Raw genomic sequence first — 8,487 nt, forward strand, 5'->3', positions numbered from 1 at the left:
CACCAGCACCCGATCAGGCTGCGTGTGTCACTTCTTCACGGATCTGCGGTGTTGAAGTCGGTGAAGCTCATTTGTCTCATCTTCCTCCTCATGTGCCGTATCTCACCTGTTGTCTGTCCGAGTTCGTGTGTGTGCGTGTTGTGCGTTCTCAGGCTGTACTCGGTGCTTAGGTGAGAAGAATGTCAGAGCAACGGACTGTCTGCTCCAAAGGACGCTGTGTGTGAATCGAGACACGGTTAACTTGTGGGGTTTAAATTTCCTTGGTGTTGGAGGCAATTAGGGGGAAACAAGTTCTAAAAAAGCCCCTGTGGCGGAGGAAGACAATAAAGAAAAACATAACTTTATACACACTTAGCAGTTGATTTAATTTGAAGGTAAATTTTGCATTTTGGGGACTCCTAAAGCTACTATTTGTTGGGATTCCTTGATGAGCTTTTCTTGTTTTCTGTCAAGTAGAAAGTAAAGTACATCGGTTTTGCCTTTAGTTTTGTCTGACTAGAATCTAATTCCCTTTTTCCCCCATTCACATTAGGGTTGGGATTGGACTACAAGAGCTGTAGGATCTCTTTATTTCTGATCTTAAATAAATTTTTTTTTCCTTTTTTTTTTTTTTTTTTTTTTTGGTGAGTTGCTATTTTTTCCTTCAATGCACTGTTCTTTGGTTTGGGAAATGTGCTATATTTGTACCATGTTTTAAATGTACACAGTGGTTCTAAATTGCTACTTTAAAGTTAGATATAACATCATAATTAAAATGTCATCTATAAATCAGGCACACAGTCTGAGGTCTGGAGACCCCTCTTGTCACTTCCAGCCGTTTCTCCTTCCCTGGCCACGTTGCCTCTGGCCACGTCTCCTCCCCCAACCATGCCGTGTCATCCCCCACCACGTCACCTCTGGCCACATCACCTCCCTCCCGGCTACATCACCTCTGGCCTCACTGCCTGACTCCCTCCCTCCCGGTGACCTCCGTGGCTCCTGCTGACTGCCCTCCCGAGGGTCTGGTTGAGGCTCCTTCCCCGTTTTCTGCTCCTGAGTGGGTCTCGGGGCCTGGATGTTTCACAGGATGCAAGTTTCTTCCCTTCCAGCCGTGGGTCTCTGGGTGACAACTCCAGAGAGGGCACTAAGCTCTCCTGACCCACCTGGGGGCCCTGAGCCCTGACCGCCAGGGCTTCACTGCAGGGTGTGGGGCGGACTCATGCGTGAATTGGACTACAAAGGTGCTTCCAGGAATCCTTGTTTTAAGTGCATTGGAGCAGAGATGGGGAGAGGGGACCACCTGGTTTGCTCAGAATTTGGTCGTGATCACAGCCAATGAGAAAACATAAGCACCTCCGAAATGAAGCATTCCACAAACTGATTTTACACATGACAGTTGTGACGGCTGGAAAAGGCTTCACACAATGAGTGAGTTTGTGCTGCATTTGAAGGACGAACAGGTCCCTGCTGGTGGAAATGAAAGATAAGGGTGACCCAAGCCATCAGCAGCAGCGGAGGTGGGGTTGTGCTGACTTCCCATGGATGGTTGGCATGGCTGAAATGCCATGGCAGGAGAAGGTAGGGGCACTAAGGAACAGCAGGGCGGCATTACAATCCCCCTGCAGGAAGGGGACGTGACTGAGGTATTTTCACATGTATACAACTGAGAGATGATTTGAGGAGGATTTCTGGGAGCCTGTGGGAAGAGCACATGGTCATCATCAGTTCTCTGGATCTCTTTTCATGAAATGAAAACAGTCATGCCTCTGCCTCTCTTGTGAGCTGTTAAGATCAAATCGGATAATCTACAGCGAGCCTTGTAAATGCTAAAGCTTAAGACAGACTGTTCCAGTCCCCTTGTCTTCACCCTCCTCTCCTCCCCGGTATCGTGAACCCTGCTGTGTACCACACTATCTGCCTGGCTTCCTCCTCCATAACGTGAGCCCTGAGTACTTGCTGGGTACCTCGCTGTCCACCTTTCCTTCTCAGTAACGGGACCCCTGAAGCATTTGCTGGGTACCTCGCTGCCTGCCGTACAGCTGGCTGTAGCCTCGTCAAACGTACTTGGCTGGGGCATAAGCAGAAGTGCTCGCCGGGCCTTGGGAGGGCTTTCTGACATGTGGGTGCCTACTTTTCCCTGTTAGGCTGGAGCTGCAGGAGCCCTCCTAGATCAGACAGAGGACCAAGGCTGTGACCTCGGGGTGGGGGCTGGGGGAGCTCCCTGTGTTTATTGTGTGGGTGAGAGAAAACTTCAGTCCCGCTGCGGCACTGGGATTCAGGGTTCCTTCTGGAATGTTCTGAGTGAGAAAGTGTGCACAGGTGCGTGTTCTGCGGATTTTATGGTTATGTAGGGAGAGCACTGGTGCCTCTGAACTATGAACCTGCAGAACCACTTCTTCCACTAACGGCCGCCTTTATATAAAGAATGACTTACAAACGATGCTACTTCAGACGGAGGCATTTGCAGGTGTGGCCTGAAAAATGAACAAAATGACTCACGAAAGTACCTTACATTATTCCCAGTGATTAGACATTTGAGATTTCCAGTGAATATTAAACTATAAAAATCTTGTGTCCACCACTTTCTCATGTGATCAGTGGTGATATTGATGTGGTTTTTTTGGACAAAGAATGAAATGTGGAAGCTGCTCATAACTCTGAACCAGTGTTTTCTGACCAATGTGTGATTACAAAATCCTGTGCCTGGTAATAAGCCATTCAAGTACAGGACGGACCAGTGGACTGAGAAGGAATTGGGGCAGAAAGGCCCGTCGACCAGAGCGCAGACTCCGCGTTGCAGACAGCCTGTACGGAAGTGCCGCTTGTTACATTTGGCAGCGGAGAATACCTAAAATTATCTGAAAACACAATGAAAATACTACTTCCTAATTGTATATCAGCATGAGGTCGGACTTTCTTCATAAACTTAAACCACGGCTCTGCAGCCTACTGAACGCAGATGCAGGCATGAGAACCCTGCTGTCTGAGGTGCAGAGATGTTAGGCGTTTTCACAGCAGCACAAACTGGTCACGCTGCTGCTTATTTTGGAAAATGGTTTCTTCTTTAAGACTGTGTTAAGATATAATGACTTTATCATTGTAAAATGAACCAAATTGTTACTTTTATGTATTTATTTTTTTGAAACAGAGTCTTCCTCTGCCACCCAGGCTTGAGTGCAGTGGTGTGACTTCATCTCACTTCAACCTCTGCCTCCTGAGTTCAAGTGATTCTCCTGCCTCAGCCTCCCTAGTAGCTGGGACTACAGGTGTCCACCACCATGCCCGGCTAATTTTTGTCTTTTAGTAGAGACCGGGTTTCACCATGTTGGCCAGGCCGGTCTCGAACTGCTGACCACAAGTGATCCACCTGCTTCTGCCTCCCAAAGTGCTGGGATTACAGGCATGAGCCACCATTCCCAGCCTTATGAGAAAGCATTTTTGTGATCTTTAATAAAGTGCAAAGGGTTCCTGAGACCCAAATTTTGAAAACCACTGGCTTAAACCGACAAAATTGTCCATGATACTTCAGTGTATCCTCTAAACTGTTGATGGAGAAAGGACATAAGGGTTGCTTTACTTTTGTCCTTTCACAACTCAATGGTGCTGGGACAACTGGGTTATCCACATGGAAAAGGATGGACTGGACCCTTCCTCACCCTACACACAAAGCTCAAAATGGATCCAGTGTAAGGAGTCGACTGTGAGACCCATTCTGTCAGTCTTCTGGGTACCGTAAAGGACACCACAGACCGTGCGGCTTAAACAACATCTTATTTCCTTTGTTCTGGAGGCTGGAAGCCTGGGGTCAAGGTGCGGGCAGGGTTGGATTCTCTGGGGCCTCACCCCATGCTGTGTAGACGACGTCTTCTCTGTGTCCTCACAGGTTTCTCTTATGTGTGTGCAGCACTGAGGACTGTGTGTCTAAATTGTCTTATAAGAACACCCGTCATACTGGATCAGGGCCTACTCTTAAGATCTTATGGGACCTAAATTGTCAAGTTAAAGGCACTGTATCTAAATACAGTGACATTTTGAGTTTCTGGGGTTGTGACTTTAACATGGGAAACTTGATGAGGGGGACAGTTCAGCCCATGACACCTCTAGGGGAGAATCCTGGTGAAACTATTACATTGGATTAGGCAATGTTTCCTTAGATGAGACGCCTAAAGCATAACAAGCAACTGATGCGAAAAAGACGGTATCAAAATGAAAAATGTTCATTTCAGAGGATGCTATTACAGTAAAAAAAACCCCACAGAACAGGATACATTATCCTGATAAGGGCCTGATATGAAGAATATATTTTAAAACTCTTAATAAAAATCCAATTTAAAAATGGACAAAGGATTTGAATAGACATTCTCCAAAGAAAGACATATAAATGCCTTAAAATGCACATGAGATGTTTAACAGAATTCATCATCTTAGAAATGCAAATCAAAACCAGCGTGAGGTACCACTTGACAACCACCGGGATGGGTAAAACCCCAGTATTGGACAGTGACATGTTGGTGAATTTGGGAAAACTGAAATCTTGATATATTGCTAGTGGGAGGGGAAGTAAAATGGTACAGTTGCTTTGGAAAAGTCTGGCAGTTAGTTCCTCAGAAAATTTAAGCATAAAATCACCGTACCACCCAGCAATTTCACTGCTAGGCATATGCCCAAGAAAATTGAAAATATTTTTACCAAAAAATCTTATGTAAGAATCTTCATAGCGGCATTATTCCTAATAGTAGAAACAGCCCAGGTGTCTGTCAACAGATGAATGGATAAAGACAATATGTACACAATGGAATATCACTCAGCCATAAAAAGGAACAAAAGAACGTGTGCTCCAACCCAAACGAGCCTTGGACGTGAAAGACGCCTGCACCAAAGGCCACGCCAAAGGTCACGCACTGTGAGATTCCACTCACCTTGGATGTGAAAGATGCCAGCACCGAAGGTCACACACTGTACGATTCTCTTCACAATGTCCAGAACGGGCAAATCCAGAGAAACGGAAGTCGGCTGGCGATTGCCTGGGGCTGGCGGAAGGAAGGAGCAGGTGCTGACTGTTGAATGGGTTCGAGGTTTCTTTGGCCGATGGTGAAAAATTTCTGGAATTACCTACTAGTTGTTGGTTGATGTGCAGCTTTGAGAATATGCTCTAAAGACTGAATTGTATCCTTTAATATTGGGGCTTTTATGGTTCGTACATTGCTTTTCAATTTAACAAGGAACTCAAGAATTTCTTTGGTGTTGATACTTAGAATGTGAAAGAGACAGTATCCAAAACATGTTACTATGTAACTCATATTGTAACTCTAATTCAAGCCTACGTTTTCACACTCCTGGTCAGCCTCTACTTACACAACAACACCTAATGACTCACCAATTCCATGCTTATCACATAGTCAAACCTAGCCCCTGGCCACTAACAGGAGCTCTATCAGCCCTCCTAATAACATCCGGCTTGACCATATGATTTCACTTCTACTCGACTACCCTATTAATACTAGGCCTACTAACCACCACACTAACCCTATACCAATGATGACGTGATGTTGTACGAGAAAGCACCTATCAGGGTCACCACACAGTATCCGTCCAAAAAAGCCTTCGATATGGAATAGTGCTATTCATCATCTCAGAAGTCGTCTTCTTCTCCGGCTTCTTCTGAGCATTTTACCATTCAAGCCTCGCCCCAACCCCCTACTTAGGAGGTCACTGACCACCAACAGGCATTACTCCTCTAAACCCCCTAGAAGTACCCCTTCTAAACACCTCTGTATTACTAGCATCAGGAGTCACAATTACCTGAGCTCACCATAGCCTCATAAATAACAACGGAAAACAAACAATCCAAGCTCTACTCATTACAAAGGAAAGTGGCCATTTCCTTCCTCCTGGCAGGCGGAGTGGGCGGCAGGCTTGACCAAGAGAGATAAAGGCCCACTTCTGGGAGGCCCATCCCCTGGGTCCCAGGCGAGGCCCTGAGCTGTGAGCAGCGTCCCTCTGGGCCTGACACCTGGCACTTCCCTGTCTGGCTGGGACTTGGGAGGCCACAGGGACCGCTTCTGAGCACCAGGCTTGAGATAAATTCAGAGTAACGTAGGTGCGTTTGTAAGACGTCAAAGGGACCATCTCTCTGCTGGCGACACATGTTTTCTGGTATTGATTTTCTGAAAAAGGATGACTGGCATTCGGTAGAATCATTGCAAAATTCACCTGAAAGGCATCCACATGGTACCTTGTTTCCTCCTGACATTCTGGGCACCACGGGGAATTATTCTTGTCTTCACCACTAGCGGGGGACTTTTCCTGAACACCTGCTGCTCTTTGGCGTTGTGGGTGTGAAGGGGTCAGAGTGACCTTGTCTTCATGGAGCTTTCAGACATCACGGGGACAGTGTGGCACGAGTGTCAGGCTCGGGTGCGATAGACGCTTTCCCCAGAAAACAGCTGCCAATTCCAGGATGGCTCTCGACCCCTCCTGCCTCTGTTCCTCCGCGTCATGTCTGAATTAAGGCTGTTCTATTGTAGCGGGGGTGTCATGTTAAATGCAAGTGTGCTTTTGTTCTGGACAGTAAGTAAATTAATGGTACATTTGCCAAGGACAGCGAGGTTTGATTTGATGAATCTAATGGGGGAAAAGGAGAAGGGGCTTGGCCAGGTAGGGACGTGTGTGATGGGAGCAGAAAGGAGTAGCCATGCAGGCTGGTGGGATGGAGGGACCACACCCGCTGTTCCATGGGGTCCGTTGATGTTTGTGCCACTAGACCTGAACCTCTGTCTCTACTTCTAAAACCTGCATAGTGAGGAAACTCCTGATGGGCCTGAGTTGTTACTTCTGGTGGCCATTGCTGGGAAGTGCCCCGGACGCCTCTCCTGGCTGGTGACGGCCCCAGGCCTGGACACTGGGTTAGTCCTGAGCTCTGCGAGGGGCTTGGGCTCCATGCGCAGCAGGCACCTGTGCATCTCTTTGGATGTGAGATGTTGGCACTCGGTTTGGAGGCCACAGCGATCTGGGTGTGGTCAGGACTGGCTCATTCTTTGGGGAGAGAGCACCTGCCCGGGGGCCCTCTGAGGTGCGTAGCCCTGCAGTGCCCTCACAGGATGGCCTGTCCTCCGGGGACTTCCTGACATTCGCCTGGACTCTCAGGTGTGGGAGTCAAGTGTGGTGTGTGTGTCATGGGCAGGGGTGCTGAGGACACCACGTACCCGCTCATTCGAAGACACGAGGTGCTGCGTGGGCTCGTTTCCAGGGGGCCGTTGGCATCTGGGGGCCTGTGGGTGTCTTTCCACTGGCAGAAAATAATGGGTGGCCCGTGTTACCTTTTTTGTGTGTGTGTGGGTTTTTTTTTTTTTTTTTTTTTGCCAAAAAGCCATAATGCCAACGGTGCTATCCCACTGTGATAACTGCCTGTCTCAGGCTCACTGGCCCTCCTGTTTCTGGGTTGTTGTAGTGTTGTTGGGATAACCGTGTTAACTTCATCTGAATTTTCTTCCTGTTCCTTTGGAATAAGTGTTGATAGCTTGTGCTGCTTGTTCACCCCAGAAGCGAGGGTGTCCTTTAGGTCTGGCAGAGCACAGCGGTGCAGGAAGGTGCTGGGCCTCCTCCTCTTGTGCCCTCCACAGCCCTCACAATACATCTGCTCTTCTCTCCTCGTGCACACGGCCGGGGTCACAGGCTGCTCGCTCTGCTGTTTGAGATCCTCGGAAAAGGTGGTGTTTACACTGAAGGGAGAGATTGGGGGTGTGCGGCTGATTTAAAATAGGAGGAAACGACCGTAACAGAATGAGCAATGCCTAGCACTTAGTCTTAGGCTTGAGAAATCGTGTTTTAGAAGCAAGGTATGCCCAACTCCGGTTTTTCTTAATTAAATCTTTTAAAGAGTCCACAAATATAAATAGTTGAAGCCTAAAACTATGTAACAGAGGGCCTAGAGCCCAAGCCACTGCCACCTCTGACTCCAAGACACCTCAGAAACTTGGTGGTCCTCCTCAGAGAACCGGCCTTCTTCTCCTCCCTCCACGCTCCTCTTCCTCCTCCTCCTTTTCCCTGGACAGCCTACCCCTTCCACCCCTTTCCCCCCTTTCCCCCATTCCTCCCTTCCCCCCTTTTCCCCCCTTCCCACCTTTTCCCCCCTTCTCCCCTCCCCCCTTTTCCCCCCTTCTCCCCTCCCCCCTTCTCCCCCCTTCTCCCCTCCCCCCTTCTCCCCCCTTCTCCCCTCCCCCCTTCTCCCCCCTTCCCCTCCCCCTTCTCCCCCTTCTCCCCCCTTCTCCCCTCCCCGCTTCTCCCCCCGTCTCCCCTCCCCGCTTCTCCCCCCGTCTCCCCTCCCCCGCTTCTCCCCCCCGTCTCCCCTCCCCGCTTCTCCCCCCGTCTCCCCTCCCCGCTTCTCCCCCCGTCTCCCCTCCCCGCTTCTCCCCCCCGTCTCCCCTCCCCGCTTCTCCCCCCGTCTCCCCTCCCCGCTTCTCCCCCCGTCTCCCCTCCCCGCTTCTCCCCCCGTCTCCCCTCCCCGCT

The sequence above is a fragment of the Chlorocebus sabaeus genome, unplaced genomic scaffold (assembly GCF_047675955.1).
Source record: "Chlorocebus sabaeus isolate Y175 unplaced genomic scaffold, mChlSab1.0.hap1 unalloc_scaffold_251, whole genome shotgun sequence".
Lineage (NCBI taxonomy): Eukaryota > Metazoa > Chordata > Mammalia > Primates > Cercopithecidae > Chlorocebus > Chlorocebus sabaeus.